General features: G+C 44.2%; 8 non-coding genes across 8 annotated transcripts; all 8 read right to left on the bottom strand.

Annotated features, from left to right (window-relative positions):
- Window positions 1-1,676: 1,676 nt before the first annotated feature.
- trnah-gug lies at window positions 1,677-1,748 on the bottom strand. The gene has a single exon. It is a non-coding gene; the product is annotated as a tRNA-His (tRNA).
- A 2,289-nt stretch (window positions 1,749-4,037) lies between these two features.
- On the bottom strand, window positions 4,038-4,109 carry trnah-gug. The gene has a single exon. It is a non-coding gene; the product is annotated as a tRNA-His (tRNA).
- Window positions 4,110-6,397: 2,288 nt separating this feature from the next.
- On the bottom strand, window positions 6,398-6,469 carry trnah-gug. The gene has a single exon. It is a non-coding gene; the product is annotated as a tRNA-His (tRNA).
- Window positions 6,470-8,308: 1,839 nt separating this feature from the next.
- Window positions 8,309-8,380, bottom strand: trnah-gug. Its single transcript has one exon. It is a non-coding gene; the product is annotated as a tRNA-His (tRNA).
- Window positions 8,381-10,665: 2,285 nt separating this feature from the next.
- On the bottom strand, window positions 10,666-10,737 carry trnah-gug. The gene has a single exon. It is a non-coding gene; the product is annotated as a tRNA-His (tRNA).
- A 2,289-nt stretch (window positions 10,738-13,026) lies between these two features.
- Window positions 13,027-13,098, bottom strand: trnah-gug. The gene has a single exon. It is a non-coding gene; the product is annotated as a tRNA-His (tRNA).
- Window positions 13,099-15,387: 2,289 nt separating this feature from the next.
- On the bottom strand, window positions 15,388-15,459 carry trnah-gug. Its single transcript has one exon. It is a non-coding gene; the product is annotated as a tRNA-His (tRNA).
- A 2,289-nt stretch (window positions 15,460-17,748) lies between these two features.
- Window positions 17,749-17,820, bottom strand: trnah-gug. Its single transcript has one exon. It is a non-coding gene; the product is annotated as a tRNA-His (tRNA).
- Between the last annotated feature and the right edge of the window lie 817 nt (window positions 17,821-18,637).

Here is an 18,637-nt window from a genome sequence, read left to right as displayed (position 1 = left end):
AGTCAAAATGCTCTCGATGGTGCAGCTTTAGATATTATTTCAGGATCTGAGGTCCAATGCCAAATCTTTTCAGCCTCCTGAGGAGAAATAGACATTGTCGTGCCCTCTTCACGAATGTCTTGGTGTGTTTGGACCATATTTTTCACATACAAACCTTTAAGAACTAAGAATAATATAGGCTTCCCGAAAATAACATGGTTATTGTGGTAGAAAGTTTATTTCGATTGGCGAAATCTGCATTTATCAAAATGTAAACAGGATTTTTAGGGAAATCGTTCTTCTTGCAAAGTATGTAGACGTTTAAATCGAACTATTATATAAATCTGACTATTCACAATAATCCTAATTTGTGTGTGTTCTCAGTGCTGGTCGAGTTTCTATTGGTCAGCCATCGGGCGCCACACTACATAAATAAAGGCAAAACATTTCTTTCATTGTCGGAGTCTACGACTCCACGTGGCGGTGCTTAATTGGAAGACCTAGACCCTGTCACACTGAACGAGCTGGGAGAACCTTCCAGAAGGACAACCATCTCTGCAGCACTCAACCAATCAGGCCTTTATGGTAGAGTGGCCAGACGGAAGTCACTCCTCAGTGAAAGGCACATTGCTCTCTCTTCTCGTCATTTTCCGAGGATGATTCTCCAGAGCTGTGAATAATGAATGGTAAACTTAACCCTATACTCTGCTGCCAGTGGACTTCTAGCAGGTTAGGAAGTGTCAGTATGTTTGCCTGTTCTTCCTGTCCCATATGCACAGTGACGATACTGTGGGCCTGAATTAGACCTGGTCCAACACACCCATCTTTCCATTCTCTTTTCCCTGTGTTCAGGTCAGAGAATGATAGATTTATCCTCTGGAGTTTGGGGGAACCCAATATGTTGCCCTTGGATGATATAATCAAGGAGAGGTTGACCGTCACCCTCATGGATGCTAATCATTGTCCAGGGGAGGGCATGTTCCTATTCCAAGGATACTTCAGAACCGTACTCTACACTAGCAGAGCACTGTATTCCAATGTACCACACAATACTCTACAGGGGTCAGTACTAACTATTCTACTACACAATAAACTGTTGAGTCTCTCTAGTCTAACTAGTCAACAATGGTATTTAGCCACATTTTCCACATCAAGGCAACGGCATGCTTGAGTAGCCTAATATCTCCCCCTCACACACAAGCCCTGGTAGCTTGCCGTGATCATATAATGGTTAGTACCGCTCATGGCAATGCGATTCACGGCTTGAGGGCGCTTTTTGAATGAGTTCAACTGAGACTCAGCCATATGATGTCGCCATGAGCAGCTCTGCAGATGAGCACAATGATAGACTAACACCGAGTATCAGCCCATGCATAGCTTCGGGACGAGGCGGAGAAGTTTTCGCTTTGTGCTTCAATGCTCTTAGTTGTTGTCAAAATTATCCCGATACAGTTGTTCACTTTGTGACTCTGCCTTTAAACTGTAGCCAACGAAACTAAACGTATAGTATGGTAACCTACACTGTTATCAATCTCTGCTTATTTAATGTTATAATGACAGAGGTATAGTAATTATTTATTCACCAGTGGTCAGTGGCACCCTTTCCACAATCTCTGCTAAATTCACTCTACTTAATCAGTTTAGTTCACACTACTTATTCAAAAAGAGCCCTTATGCCGTGACATTGTGAATTTCAATGCCGTGACCCGGATTCGAACCGGGGTTGCTGCGGCCACAACGCAGAGTACTAACCACTATACGATCACGGCGAGCTACCAGGGCTTGTATATGTTGTGGTGAAATCGATCTACTCAAGCAGGCCTTCACTGTGACGTGGCTGAGGTGGTTAAATTCCAAAGTCTAACGTTACACTTTGATGCCAGTTAGATTACAGTTAGTGCTTGTGTGTCTGTGGGACAAATTGGGTTATTCAAGCATGCAGTGACGAGGACAGGCACAGCTGACTTTTTGGCTTTCCACTCAAGGGGTCTCCCACAAGCCCTGGTAACTCGCCATGATCATACAGTGGTTAGTGCTCTGTGTTGTGGCCGCAGAATCCGGGTCACGCCATTTTGATACACAATGTTACGGCAAAAAGTCTCCTTTTGAATGACTCAAAGTACTAACTGTGTAATCTAAAATATTAACACAACATGTAAAGTGTTGGTCCCATGTTTCATGAGCTGAAATAAAAGATCCCGGTCTACAGTCTATGACTTAGGTGGCTGGAGTCTTTAGCAATTCTTTGGGCCTTCCTCTGACACCGCCTGGTATAGAGGTCCTGGATGGCAGGAAGCTCGGCCTCAGTGATGTAAGCACTATCCTCTGTAGCGAATTGCAGTCGGATGCCGAGCAGTTGCCATACCAAGCGGTGATGCAGCCAGTCAAAATGCTCTCGATGGTGCAGCTTTAGATATTATTTCAGGATCTGAGGTCCAATGCCAAATCTTTTCAGCCTCCTGAGGAGAAATAGACATTGTCGTGCCCTCTTCACGAATGTCTTGGTGTGTTTGGACCATATTTTTCACATACAAACCTTTAAGAACTAAGAATAATATAGGCTTCCCGAAAATAACATGGTTATTGTGGTAGAAAGTTTATTTCGATTGGCGAAATCTGCATTTATCAAAATGTAAACAGGATTTTTAGGGAAATCGTTCTTCTTGCAAAGTATGTAGACGTTTAAATCGAACTATTATATAAATCTGACTATTCACAATAATCCTAATTTGTGTGTGTTCTCAGTGCTGGTCGAGTTTCTATTGGTCAGCCATCGGGCGCCACACTACATAAATAAAGGCAAAACATTTCTTTCATTGTCGGAGTCTACGACTCCACGTGGCGGTGCTTAATTGGAAGACCTAGACCCTGTCACACTGAACGAGCTGGGAGAACCTTCCAGAAGGACAACCATCTCTGCAGCACTCAACCAATCAGGCCTTTATGGTAGAGTGGCCAGACGGAAGTCACTCCTCAGTGAAAGGCACATTGCTCTCTCTTCTCGTCATTTTCCGAGGATGATTCTCCAGAGCTGTGAATAATGAATGGTAAACTTAACCCTATACTCTGCTGCCAGTGGACTTCTAGCAGGTTAGGAAGTGTCAGTATGTTTGCCTGTTCTTCCTGTCCCATATGCACAGTGACGATACTGTGGGCCTGAATTAGACCTGGTCCAACACACCCATCTTTCCATTCTCTTTTCCCTGTGTTCAGGTCAGAGAATGATAGATTTATCCTCTGGAGTTTGGGGGAACCCAATATGTTGCCCTTGGATGATATAATCAAGGAGAGGTTGACCGTCACCCTCATGGATGCTAATCATTGTCCAGGGGAGGGCATGTTCCTATTCCAAGGATACTTCAGAACCGTACTCTACACTAGCAGAGCACTGTATTCCAATGTACCACACAATACTCTACAGGGGTCAGTACTAACTATTCTACTACACAATAAACTGTTGAGTCTCTCTAGTCTAACTAGTCAACAATGGTATTTAGCCACATTTTCCACATCAAGGCAACGGCATGCTTGAGTAGCCTAATATCTCCCCCTCACACACAAGCCCTGGTAGCTTGCCGTGATCATATAATGGTTAGTACCGCTCATGGCAATGCGATTCACGGCTTGAGGGCGCTTTTTGAATGAGTTCAACTGAGACTCAGCCATATGATGTCGCCATGAGCAGCTCTGCAGATGAGCACAATGATAGACTAACACCGAGTATCAGCCCATGCATAGCTTCGGGACGAGGCGGAGAAGTTTTCGCTTTGTGCTTCAATGCTCTTAGTTGTTGTCAAAATTATCCCGATACAGTTGTTCACTTTGTGACTCTGCCTTTAAACTGTAGCCAACGAAACTAAACGTATAGTATGGTAACCTACACTGTTATCAATCTCTGCTTATTTAATGTTATAATGACAGAGGTATAGTAATTATTTATTCACCAGTGGTCAGTGGCACCCTTTCCACAATCTCTGCTAAATTCACTCTACTTAATCAGTTTAGTTCACACTACTTATTCAAAAAGAGCCCTTATGCCGTGACATTGTGAATTTCAATGCCGTGACCCGGATTCGAACCGGGGTTGCTGCGGCCACAACGCAGAGTACTAACCACTATACGATCACGGCGAGCTACCAGGGCTTGTATATGTTGTGGTGAAATCGATCTACTCAAGCAGGCCTTCACTGTGACGTGGCTGAGGTGGTTAAATTCCAAAGTCTAACGTTACACTTTGATGCCAGTTAGATTACAGTTAGTGCTTGTGTGTCTGTGGGACAAATTGGGTTATTCAAGCATGCAGTGACGAGGACAGGCACAGCTGACTTTTTGGCTTTCCACTCAAGGGGTCTCCCACAAGCCCTGGTAACTCGCCATGATCATACAGTGGTTAGTGCTCTGTGTTGTGGCCGCAGAATCCGGGTCACGCCATTTTGATACACAATGTTACGGCAAAAAGTCTCCTTTTGAATGACTCAAAGTACTAACTGTGTAATCTAAAATATTAACACAACATGTAAAGTGTTGGTCCCATGTTTCATGAGCTGAAATAAAAGATCCCGGTCTACAGTCTATGACTTAGGTGGCTGGAGTCTTTAGCAATTCTTTGGGCCTTCCTCTGACACCGCCTGGTATAGAGGTCCTGGATGGCAGGAAGCTCGGCCTCAGTGATGTAAGCACTATCCTCTGTAGCGAATTGCAGTCGGATGCCGAGCAGTTGCCATACCAAGCGGTGATGCAGCCAGTCAAAATGCTCTCGATGGTGCAGCTTTAGATATTATTTCAGGATCTGAGGTCCAATGCCAAATCTTTTCAGCCTCCTGAGGAGAAATAGACATTGTCGTGCCCTCTTCACGAATGTCTTGGTGTGTTTGGACCATATTTTTCACATACAAACCTTTAAGAACTAAGAATAATATAGGCTTCCCGAAAATAACATGGTTATTGTGGTAGAAAGTTTATTTCGATTGGCGAAATCTGCATTTATCAAAATGTAAACAGGATTTTTAGGGAAATCGTTCTTCTTGCAAAGCATGTAGATGTTTAAATCGAACTATTATATAAATCTGACTATTCACAATAATCCTAATTTGTGTGTGTACTCAGTGCTGGTCGAGTTTCTATTGGTCAGCCATCGGGCGCCACACTACACGATAAAGGCAAAACATTTCTTTCATTGTCGGAGTCTACGACTCCACGTGGCGGTGCTTAATTGGAAGACCTAGACCCTGTCACACTGAACGAGCTGGGAGAACCTTCCAGAAGGACAACCATCTCTGCAGCACTCCACCAATCAGGCCTTTACGGTAGAGTGGCCAGACGGAAGTCACTCCTCAGTGAAAGGCACATTGCTCTCTCTTCTCGTCATTTTCCGAGGATGATTCTCCAGAGCTGTGAATAATGAATGGTAAACTTAACCCTATACTCTGCTGCCAGTGGACTTCTAGCAGGTTAGGAAGTGTCAGTATGTTTGCCTGTTCTTCCTGTCCCATATGCACAGTGACGATACTGTGGGCCTGAATTAGACCTGGTCCAACACACCCATCTTTCCATTCTCTTTTCCCTGTGTTCAGGTCAGAGAATGATAGATTTATCCTCTGGAGTTTGGGGGAACCCAATATGTTGCCCTTGGATGATATAATCAAGGAGAGGTTGACCGTCACCCTCATGGATGCTAATCATTGTCCAGGGGAGGGCATGTTCCTATTCCAAGGATACTTCAGAACCGTACTCTACACTAGCAGAGCACTGTATTCCAATGTACCACACAATACTCTACAGGGGTCAGTACTAACTATTCTACTACACAATAAACTGTTGAGTCTCTCTAGTCTAACTAGTCAACAATGGTATTTAGCCACATTTTCCACATCAAGGCAACGGCATGCTTGAGTAGCCTAATATCTCCCCCTCACACACAAGCCCTGGTAGCTTGCCGTGATCATATAATGGTTAGTACCGCTCATGGCAATGCGATTCACGGCTTGAGGGCGCTTTTTGAATGAGTTCAACTGAGACTCATCCATATGATGTCGCCATGAGCAGCTCTGCAGATGAGCACAATGATAGACTAACACAGAGTATCAGCCCATGCATAGCTTCGGGACGAGGCGGAGAAGTTTTCACTTTGTGCTTCAATGCTCTTAGTTGTTGTCAAAATTATCCCGATACAGTTGTTCACTTTGTGACTCTGCCTTTAAACTGTAGCCAACGAAACTAAACGTATAGTATGGTAACCTACACTGTTATCAATCTCTGCTTATTTAATGCTATAATGACAGAGGTATAGTAATTATTTATTCACCAGTGGTCAGTGGCACCCTTTCCACAATCTCTGCTAAATTCACTCTACTTAATCACTTTAGTTCACACTACTTATTCAAAAAGAGCCCTTATGCCGTGACATTGTGAATTTCAATGCCGTGACCCGGATTCGAACCGGGGTTGCTGCGGCCACAACGCAGAGTACTAACCACTATACGATCACGGCGAGCTACCAGGGCTTGTATATGTTGTGGTGAAATCGATCTACTCAAGCAGGCCTTCACTGTGACGTGGCTGAGGTGGTTAAATTCCAAAGTCTAACGTTACACTTTGATGCCAGTTAGATTACAGTTAGTGCTTGTGTGTCTGTGGGACAAATTGGGTTATTCAAGCATGCAGTGACGTGGACAGGCACAGCTGACTTTTTGGCTTTCCACTCAAGGGGTCTCCCACAAGCCCTGGTAACTCGCCATAATCATACAGTGGTTAGTGCTCTGTGTTGTGGCCGCAGAATCCGGGTCACGCCATTTTGATACACAATGTTACGGCAAAAAGTCTCCTTTTGAATGACTCAAAGTACTAACTGTGTAATCTAAAATATTAACACAACATGTAAAGTGTTGGTCCCATGTTTCATGAGCTGAAACAAAAGATCCCGGTCTACAGTCTATGACTTAGGTGGCTGGAGTCTTTAGCAATTCTTTGGGCCTTCCTCTGACACCGCCTGGTATAGAGGTCCTGGATGGCAGGAAGCTCGGCCTCAGTGATGTAAGCACTATCCTCTGTAGCGAATTGCAGTCGGATGCCGAGCAGTTGCCATACCAAGCGGTGATGCAGCCAGTCAAAATGCTCTCGATGGTGCAGCTTTAGATATTATTTCAGGATCTGAGGTCCAATGCCAAATCTTTTCAGCCTCCTGAGGAGAAATAGGCATTGTCGTGCCCTCTTCACGAATGTCTTGGTGTGTTTGGACCATATTTTTCACATACAAACCTTTAAGAACTAAGAATAATATAGGCTTCCCGAAAATAACATGGTTATTGTGGTAGAAAGTTTATTTCGATTGGCGAAATCTGCATTTATCAAAATGTAAACAGGATTTTTAGGGAAATCGTTCTTCTTGCAAAGCATGTAGATGTTTAAATCGAACTATTATATAAATCTGACTATTCACAATAATCCTAATTTGTGTGTGTTCTCAGTGCTGGTCGAGTTTCTATTGGTCAGCCATCGGGCGCCACACTACACGATAAAGGCAAAACATTTCTTTCATTGTCAGAGTCTACGACTCCACGTGGCGGTGCTTAATTGGAAGACCTAGACCCTGTCACACTGAACGAGCTGGGAGAACCTTCCAGAAGGACAACCATCTCTGCAGCACTCCACCAATCAGGCCTTTACTGTAGAGTGGCCAGACGGAAGTCACTCCTCAGTGAAAGGCACATTGCTCTCTCTTCTCGTCATTTTCCGAGGATGATTCTCCAGAGCTGTGAATAATGAATGGTAAACTTAACCCTATCAAGGCAACGGCATGCTTGAGTAGCCTAATATCTCCCCCTCACACACAAGCCCTGGTAGCTTGCCGTGATCATATAATGGTTAGTACCGCTCATGGCAATGCGATTCACGGCTTGAGGGCGCTTTTTGAATGAGTTCAACTGAGACTCAGCCATATGATGTCGCCATGAGCAGCTCTGCAGATGAGCACAATGATAGACTAACACCGAGTATCAGCCCATGCATAGCTTCGGGACGAGGCGGAGAAGTTTTCGCTTTGTGCTTCAATGCTCTTAGTTGTTGTCAAAATTATCCCGATACAGTTGTTCACTTTGTGACTCTGCCTTTAAACTGTAGCCAACGAAACTAAACGTATAGTATGGTAACCTACACTGTTATCAATCTCTGCTTATTTAATGTTATAATGACAGAGGTATAGTAATTATTTATTCACCAGTGGTCAGTGGCACCCTTTCCACAATCTCTGCTAAATTCACTCTACTTAATCAGTTTAGTTCACACTACTTATTCAAAAAGAGCCCTTATGCCGTGACATTGTGAATTTCAATGCCGTGACCCGGATTCGAACCGGGGTTGCTGCGGCCACAACACAGAGTACTAACCACTATACGATCACGGCGAGCTACCAGGGCTTGTATATGTTGTGGTGAAATCGATCTACTCAAGCAGGCCTTCACTGTGACGTGGCTGAGGTGGTTAAATTCCAAAGTCTAACGTTACACTTTGATGCCAGTTAGATTACAGTTAGTGCTTGTGTGTCTGTGGGACAAATTGGGTTATTCAAGCATGCAGTGACGAGGACAGGCACAGCTGACTTTTTGGCTTTCCACTCAAGGGGTCTCCCACAAGCCCTGGTAACTCGCCATGATCATACAGTGGTTAGTGCTCTGTGTTGTGGCCGCAGAATCCGGGTCACGCCATTTTGATACACAATGTTACGGCAAAAAGTCTCCTTTTGAATGACTCAAAGTACTAACTGTGTAATCTAAAATATTAACACATGTAAAGTGTTGGTCCCATGTTTCATGAGCTGAAATAAAAGATCCCGGTCTACAGTCTATGACTTAGGTGGCTGGAGTCTTTAGCAATTCTTTGGGCCTTCCTCTGACACCGCCTGGTATAGAGGTCCTGGATGGCAGGAAGCTCGGCCTCAGTGATGTAAGCACTATCCTCTGTAGCGAATTGCAGTCGGATGCCGAGCAGTTGCCATACCAAGCGGTGATGCAGCCAGTCAAAATGCTCTCGATGGTGCAGCTTTAGATATTATTTCAGGATCTGAGGTCCAATGCCAAATCTTTTCAGCCTCCTGAGGAGAAATAGGCATTGTCGTGCCCTCTTCACGAATGTCTTGGTGTGTTTGGACCATATTTTTCACATACAAACCTTTAAGAACTAAGAATAATATAGGCTTCCCGAAAATAACATGGTTATTGTGGTAGAAAGTTTATTTCGATTGGCGAAATCTGCATTTATCAAAATGTAAACAGGATTTTTAGGGAAATGGTTCTTCTTGCAAAGCATGTAGATGTTTAAATCGAACTATTATATAAATCTGACTATTCACAATAATCCTAATTTGTGTGTGTACTCAGTGCTGGTCGAGTTTCTATTGGTCAGCCATCGGGCGCCACACTACATGATAAAGGCAAAACATTTCTTTCATTGTCGGAGTCTACGACTCCACGTGGCGGTGCTTAATTGGAAGACCTAGACCCTGTCACACTGAACGAGCTGGGAGAACCTTCCAGAAGGACAACCATCTCTGCAGCACTCCACCAATCAGGCCTTTACGGTAGAGTGGCCAGACGGAAGTCACTCCTCAGTGAAAGGCACATTGCTCTCTCTTCTCGTCATTTTCCGAGGATGATTCTCCAGAGCTGTGAATAATGAATGGTAAACTTAACCCTATACTCTGCTGCCAGTGGACTTCTAGCAGGTTAGGAAGTGTCAGTATGTTTGCCTGTTCTTCCTGTCCCATATGCACAGTGACGATACTGTGGGCCTGAATTAGACCTGGTCCAACACACCCATCTTTCCATTATCTTTTCCCTGTGTTCAGGTCAGAGAATGATAGATTTATCCTCTGGAGTTTGGGGGAACCCAATATGTTGCCCCTGGATGATATAATCAAGGAGAGGTTGACCGTCACCCTCATGGATGCTAATCATTGTCCAGGGGAGGGCATGTTCCTATTCCAAGGATACTTCAGAACCGTACTCTACACTAGCAGAGCACTGTATTCCACTGTACCACACAATACTCTACAGGGGTCAGTACTAACTATTCTACTACACAATAAACTGTTGAGTCTCTCTAGTCTAACTAGTCAACAATGGTATTTAGCCACATTTTCCACATCAAGGCAACGGCATGCTTGAGTAGCCTAATATCTCCCCCTCACACACAAGCCCTGGTAGCTTGCCGTGATCATATAATGGTTAGTACCGCTCATGGCAATGCGATTCACGGCTTGAGGGCGCTTTTTGAATGAGTTCAACTGAGACTCAGCCATATGATGTCGCCATGAGCAGCTCTGCAGATGAGCACAATGATAGACTAACACCGAGTATCAGCCCATGCATAGCTTCGGGACGAGGCGGAGAAGTTTTCGCTTTGTGCTTCAATGCTCTTAGTTGTTGTCAAAATTATCCCGATACAGTTGTTCACTTTGTGACTCTGCCTTTAAACTGTAGCCAACGAAACTAAACGTATAGTATGGTAACCTACACTGTTATCAATCTCTGCTTATTTAATGTTATAATGACAGAGGTATAGTAATTATTTATTCACCAGTGGTCAGTGGCACCCTTTCCACAATCTCTGCTAAATTCACTCTACTTAATCAGTTTAGTTCACACTACTTATTCAAAAAGAGCCCTTATGCCGTGACATTGTGAATTTCAATGCCGTGACCCGGATTCGAACCGGGGTTGCTGCGGCCACAACGCAGAGTACTAACCACTATACGATCACGGCGAGCTACCAGGGCTTGTATATGTTGTGGTGAAATCGATCTACTCAAGCAGGCCTTCACTGTGACGTGGCTGAGGTGGTTAAATTCCAAAGTCTAACGTTACACTTTGATGCCAGTTAGATTACAGTTAGTGCTTGTGTGTCTGTGGGACAAATTGGGTTATTCAAGCATGCAGTGACGAGGACAGGCACAGCTGACTTTTTGGCTTTCCACTCAAGGGGTCTCCCACAAGCCCTGGTAACTCGCCATGATCATACAGTGGTTAGTGCTCTGTGTTGTGGCCGCAGAATCCGGGTCACGCCATTTTGATACACAATGTTACGGCAAAAAGTCTCCTTTTGAATGACTCAAAGTACTAACTGTGTAATCTAAAATATTAACACAACATGTAAAGTGTTGGTCCCATGTTTCATGAGCTGAAATAAAAGATCCCGGTCTACAGTCTATGACTTAGGTGGCTGGAGTCTTTAGCAATTCTTTGGGCCTTCCTCTGACACCGCCTGGTATAGAGGTCCTGGATGGCAGGAAGCTCGGCCTCAGTGATGTAAGCACTATCCTCTGTAGCGAATTGCAGTCGGATGCCGAGCAGTTGCCATACCAAGCGGTGATGCAGCCAGTCAAAATGCTCTCGATGGTGCAGCTTTAGATATTATTTCAGGATCTGAGGTCCAATGCCAAATCTTTTCAGCCTCCTGAGGAGAAATAGACATTGTCGTGCCCTCTTCACGAATGTCTTGGTGTGTTTGGACCATATTTTTCACATACAAACCTTTAAGAACTAAGAATAATATAGGCTTCCCGAAAATAACATGGTTATTGTGGTAGAAAGTTTATTTCGATTGGCGAAATCTGCATTTATCAAAATGTAAACAGGATTTTTAGGGAAATCGTTCTTCTTGCAAAGTATGTAGACGTTTAAATCGAACTATTATATAAATCTGACTATTCACAATAATCCTAATTTGTGTGTGTTCTCAGTGCTGGTCGAGTTTCTATTGGTCAGCCATCGGGCGCCACACTACATAAATAAAGGCAAAACATTTCTTTCATTGTCGGAGTCTACGACTCCACGTGGCGGTGCTTAATTGGAAGACCTAGACCCTGTCACACTGAACGAGCTGGGAGAACCTTCCAGAAGGACAACCATCTCTGCAGCACTCAACCAATCAGGCCTTTATGGTAGAGTGGCCAGACGGAAGTCACTCCTCAGTGAAAGGCACATTGCTCTCTCTTCTCGTCATTTTCCGAGGATGATTCTCCAGAGCTGTGAATAATGAATGGTAAACTTAACCCTATACTCTGCTGCCAGTGGACTTCTAGCAGGTTAGGAAGTGTCAGTATGTTTGCCTGTTCTTCCTGTCCCATATGCACAGTGACGATACTGTGGGCCTGAATTAGACCTGGTCCAACACACCCATCTTTCCATTCTCTTTTCCCTGTGTTCAGGTCAGAGAATGATAGATTTATCCTCTGGAGTTTGGGGGAACCCAATATGTTGCCCTTGGATGATATAATCAAGGAGAGGTTGACCGTCACCCTCATGGATGCTAATCATTGTCCAGGGGAGGGCATGTTCCTATTCCAAGGATACTTCAGAACCGTACTCTACACTAGCAGAGCACTGTATTCCAATGTACCACACAATACTCTACAGGGGTCAGTACTAACTATTCTACTACACAATAAACTGTTGAGTCTCTCTAGTCTAACTAGTCAACAATGGTATTTAGCCACATTTTCCACATCAAGGCAACGGCATGCTTGAGTAGCCTAATATCTCCCCCTCACACACAAGCCCTGGTAGCTTGCCGTGATCATATAATGGTTAGTACCGCTCATGGCAATGCGATTCACGGCTTGAGGGCGCTTTTTGAATGAGTTCAACTGAGACTCAGCCATATGATGTCGCCATGAGCAGCTCTGCAGATGAGCACAATGATAGACTAACACCGAGTATCAGCCCATGCATAGCTTCGGGACGAGGCGGAGAAGTTTTCGCTTTGTGCTTCAATGCTCTTAGTTGTTGTCAAAATTATCCCGATACAGTTGTTCACTTTGTGACTCTGCCTTTAAACTGTAGCCAACGAAACTAAACGTATAGTATGGTAACCTACACTGTTATCAATCTCTGCTTATTTAATGTTATAATGACAGAGGTATAGTAATTATTTATTCACCAGTGGTCAGTGGCACCCTTTCCACAATCTCTGCTAAATTCACTCTACTTAATCAGTTTAGTTCACACTACTTATTCAAAAAGAGCCCTTATGCCGTGACATTGTGAATTTCAATGCCGTGACCCGGATTCGAACCGGGGTTGCTGCGGCCACAACGCAGAGTACTAACCACTATACGATCACGGCGAGCTACCAGGGCTTGTATATGTTGTGGTGAAATCGATCTACTCAAGCAGGCCTTCACTGTGACGTGGCTGAGGTGGTTAAATTCCAAAGTCTAACGTTACACTTTGATGCCAGTTAGATTACAGTTAGTGCTTGTGTGTCTGTGGGACAAATTGGGTTATTCAAGCATGCAGTGACGAGGACAGGCACAGCTGACTTTTTGGCTTTCCACTCAAGGGGTCTCCCACAAGCCCTGGTAACTCGCCATGATCATACAGTGGTTAGTGCTCTGTGTTGTGGCCGCAGAATCCGGGTCACGCCATTTTGATACACAATGTTACGGCAAAAAGTCTCCTTTTGAATGACTCAAAGTACTAACTGTGTAATCTAAAATATTAACACAACATGTAAAGTGTTGGTCCCATGTTTCATGAGCTGAAATAAAAGATCCCGGTCTACAGTCTATGACTTAGGTGGCTGGAGTCTTTAGCAATTCTTTGGGCCTTCCTCTGACACCGCCTGGTATAGAGGTCCTGGATGGCAGGAAGCTCGGCCTCAGTGATGTAAGCACTATCCTCTGTAGCGAATTGCAGTCGGATGCCGAGCAGTTGCCATACCAAGCGGTGATGCAGCCAGTCAAAATGCTCTCGATGGTGCAGCTTTAGATATTATTTCAGGATCTGAGGTCCAATGCCAAATCTTTTCAGCCTCCTGAGGAGAAATAGACATTGTCGTGCCCTCTTCACGAATGTCTTGGTGTGTTTGGACCATATTTTTCACATACAAACCTTTAAGAACTAAGAATAATATAGGCTTCCCGAAAATAACATGGTTATTGTGGTAGAAAGTTTATTTCGATTGGCGAAATCTGCATTTATCAAAATGTAAACAGGATTTTTAGGGAAATCGTTCTTCTTGCAAAGTATGTAGACGTTTAAATCGAACTATTATATAAATCTGACTATTCACAATAATCCTAATTTGTGTGTGTTCTCAGTGCTGGTCGAGTTTCTATTGGTCAGCCATCGGGCGCCACACTACATAAATAAAGGCAAAACATTTCTTTCATTGTCGGAGTCTACGACTCCACGTGGCGGTGCTTAATTGGAAGACCTAGACCCTGTCACACTGAACGAGCTGGGAGAACCTTCCAGAAGGACAACCATCTCTGCAGCACTCAACCAATCAGGCCTTTATGGTAGAGTGGCCAGACGGAAGTCACTCCTCAGTGAAAGGCACATTGCTCTCTCTTCTCGTCATTTTCCGAGGATGATTCTCCAGAGCTGTGAATAATGAATGGTAAACTTAACCCTATACTCTGCTGCCAGTGGACTTCTAGCAGGTTAGGAAGTGTCAGTATGTTTGCCTGTTCTTCCTGTCCCATATGCACAGTGACGATACTGTGGGCCTGAATTAGACCTGGTCCAACACACCCATCTTTCCATTCTCTTTTCCCTGTGTTCAGGTCAGAGAATGATAGATTTATCCTCTGGAGTTTGGGGGAACCCAATATGTTGCCCTTGGATGATATAATCAAGGAGAGGTTGACCGTCACCCTCATGGATGCTAATCATTGTCCAGGGGAGGGCATGTTCCTATTCCAAGGATACTTCAGAACCGTACTCTACACTAGCAGAGCACTGTATTCCAATGTACCACACAATACTCTAAAGGGGTCAGTACTAACTATTCTACTACACAATAAACTGTTGAGTCTCTCTAGTCTAACTAGTCAACAATGGTATTTAGCCACATTTTCCACATCAAGGCAACGGCATGCTTGAGTAGCCTAATATCTCCCCCTCACACACAAGCCCTGGTAGCTTGCCGTGATCATATAATGGTTAGTACCGCTCATGGCAATGCGATTCACGGCTTGAGGGCGCTTTTTGAATGAGTTCAACTGAGACTCAGCCATATGATGTCGCCATGAGCAGCTCTGCAGATGAGCACAATGATAGACTAACACCGAGTATCAGCCCATGCATAGCTTCGGGACGAGGCGGAGAAGTTTTCGCTTTGTGCTTCAATGCTCTTAGTTGTTGTCAAAATTATCCCGATACAGTTGTTCACTTTGTGACTCTGCCTTTAAACTGTAGCCAACGAAACTAAACGTATAGTATGGTAACCTACACTGTTATCAATCTCTGCTTATTTAATGTTATAATGACAGAGGTATAGTAATTATTTATTCACCAGTGGTCAGTGGCACCCTTTCCACAATCTCTGCTAAATTCACTCTACTTAATCAGTTTAGTTCACACTACTTATTCAAAAAGAGCCCTTATGCCGTGACATTGTGAATTTCAATGCCGTGACCCGGATTCGAACCGGGGTTGCTGCGGCCACAACGCAGAGTACTAACCACTATACGATCACGGCGAGCTACCAGGGCTTGTATATGTTGTGGTGAAATCGATCTACTCAAGCAGGCCTTCACTGTGACGTGGCTGAGGTGGTTAAATTCCAAAGTCTAACGTTACACTTTGATGCCAGTTAGATTACAGTTAGTGCTTGTGTGTCTGTGGGACAAATTGGGTTATTCAAGCATGCAGTGACGAGGACAGGCACAGCTGACTTTTTGGCTTTCCACTCAAGGGGTCTCCCACAAGCCCTGGTAACTCGCCATGATCATACAGTGGTTAGTGCTCTGTGTTGTGGCCGCAGAATCCGGGTCACGCCATTTTGATACACAATGTTACGGCAAAAAGTCTCCTTTTGAATGACTCAAAGTACTAACTGTGTAATCTAAAATATTAACACAACATGTAAAGTGTTGGTCCCATGTTTCATGAGCTGAAATAAAAGATCCCGGTCTACAGTCTATGACTTAGGTGGCTGGAGTCTTTAGCAATTCTTTGGGCCTTCCTCTGACACCGCCTGGTATAGAGGTCCTGGATGGCAGGAAGCTCGGCCTCAGTGATGTAAGCACTATCCTCTGTAGCGAATTGCAGTCGGATGCCGAGCAGTTGCCATACCAAGCGGTGATGCAGCCAGTCAAAATGCTCTCGATGGTGCAGCTTTAGATATTATTTCAGGATCTGAGGTCCAATGCCAAATCTTTTCAGCCTCCTGAGGAGAAATAGACATTGTCGTGCCCTCTTCACGAATGTCTTGGTGTGTTTGGACCATATTTTTCACATACAAACCTTTAAGAACTAAGAATAATATAGGCTTCCCGAAAATAACATGGTTATTGTGGTAGAAAGTTTATTTCGATTGGCGAAATCTGCATTTATCAAAATGTAAACAGGATTTTTAGGGAAATCGTTCTTCTTGCAAAGTATGTAGACGTTTAAATCGAACTATTATATAAATCTGACTATTCACAATAATCCTAATTTGTGTGTGTTCTCAGTGCTGGTCGAGTTTCTATTGGTCAGCCATCGGGCGCCACACTACATAAATAAAGGCAAAACATTTCTTTCATTGTCGGAGTCTACGACTCCACGTGGCGGTGCTTAATTGGAAGACCTAGACCCTGTCACACTGAACGAGCTGGGAGAACCTTCCAGAAGGACAACCATCTCTGCAGCACTCAACCAATCAGGCCTTTATGGTAGAGTGGCCAGACGGAAGTCACTCCTCAGTGAAAGGCACATTGCTCTCTCTTCTCGTCATTTTCCGAGGATGATTCTCCAGAGCTGTGAATAATGAATGGTAAACTTAACCCTATACTCTGCTGCCAGTGGACTTCTAGCAGGTTAGGAAGTGTCAGTATGTTTGCCTGTTCTTCCTGTCCCATATGCACAGTGACGATACTGTGGGCCTGAATTAGACCTGGTCCAACACACCCATCTTTCCATTCTCTTTTCCCTGTGTTCAGGTCAGAGAATGATAGATTTATCCTCTGGAGTTTGGGGGAACCCAATATGTTGCCCTTGGATGATATAATCAAGGAGAGGTTGACCGTCACCCTCATGGATGCTAATCATTGTCCAGGGGAGGGCATGTTCCTATTCCAAGGATACTTCAGAACCGTACTCTACACTAGCAGAGCACTGTATTCCAATGTACCACACAATACTCTACAGGGGTCAGTACTAACTATTCTACTACACAATAAACTGTTGAGTCTCTCTAGTCTAACTAGTCAACAATGGTATTTAGCCACATTTTCCACATCAAGGCAACGGCATGCTTGAGTAGCCTAATATCTCCCCCTCACACACAAGCCCTGGTAGCTTGCCGTGATCATATAATGGTTAGTACCGCTCATGGCAATGCGATTCACGGCTTGAGGGCGCTTTTTGAATGAGTTCAACTGAGACTCAGCCATATGATGTCGCCATGAGCAGCTCTGCAGATGAGCACAATGATAGACTAACACCGAGTATCAGCCCATGCATAGCTTCGGGACGAGGCGGAGAAGTTTTCGCTTTGTGCTTCAATGCTCTTAGTTGTTGTCAAAATTATCCCGATACAGTTGTTCACTTTGTGACTCTGCCTTTAAACTGTAGCCAACGAAACTAAACGTATAGTATGGTAACCTACACTGTTATCAATCTCTGCTTATTTAATGTTATAATGACAGAGGTATAGTAATTATTTATTCACCAGTGGTCAGTGGCACCCTTTCCACAATCTCTGCTAAATTCACTCTACTTAATCAGTTTAGTTCACACTACTTATTCAAAAAGAGCCCTTATGCCATGACATTGTGAATTTCAATGCCGTGACCCGGATTCGAACCGGGGTTGCTGCGGCCACAACGCAGAGTACTAACCACTATACGATCACGGCGAGCTACCAGGGCTTGTATATGTTGTGGTGAAATCGATCTACTCAAGCAGGCCTTCACTGTGACGTGGCTGAGGTGGTTAAATTCCAAAGTCTAACGTTACACTTTGATGCCAGTTAGATTACAGTTAGTGCTTGTGTGTCTGTGGGACAAATTGGGTTATTCAAGCATGCAGTGACGAGGACAGGCACAGATTACTTTTTGGCTTTCCACTCAAGGGGTCTCCCACAAGCCCTGGTAACTCGCCATGATCATACAGTGGTTAGTGCTCTGTGTTGTGGCCGCAGAATCCGGGTCACGCCATTTTGATACACAATGTTACGGCAAAAAGTCTCCTTTTGAATGACTCAAAGTACTAACTGTGTAATCTAAAATATTAACACATGTAAAGTGTTGGTCCCATGTTTCATGAGCTGAAATAAAAGATCCCGGTCTACAGTCTATGACTTAGGTGGCTGGAGTCTTTAGCAATTCTTTGGGCCTTCCTCTGACACCGCCTGGTATAGAGGTCCTGGATGGCAGGAAGCTCGGCCTCAGTGATGTAAGCACTATCCTCTGTAGCGAATTGCAGTCGGATGCCGAGCAGTTGCCATACCAAGCGGTGATGCAGCCAGTCAAAATGCTCTCGATGGTGCAGCTTTAGATATTATTTCAGGATCTGAGGTCCAATGCCAAATCTTTTCAGCCTCCTGAGGAGAAATAGGCATTGTCGTGCCCTCTTCACGAATGTCTTGGTGTGTTTGGACCATATTTTTCACATACAAACCTTTAAGAACTAAGAATAATATAGGCTTCCCGAAAATAACATGGTTATTGTGG

The sequence above is a fragment of the Oncorhynchus mykiss genome, chromosome 16 (genome assembly GCF_013265735.2).
Source record: "Oncorhynchus mykiss isolate Arlee chromosome 16, USDA_OmykA_1.1, whole genome shotgun sequence".
NCBI lineage: Eukaryota > Metazoa > Chordata > Actinopteri > Salmoniformes > Salmonidae > Oncorhynchus > Oncorhynchus mykiss.
This window is presented reverse-complemented; position numbering and strand designations above follow the sequence as displayed.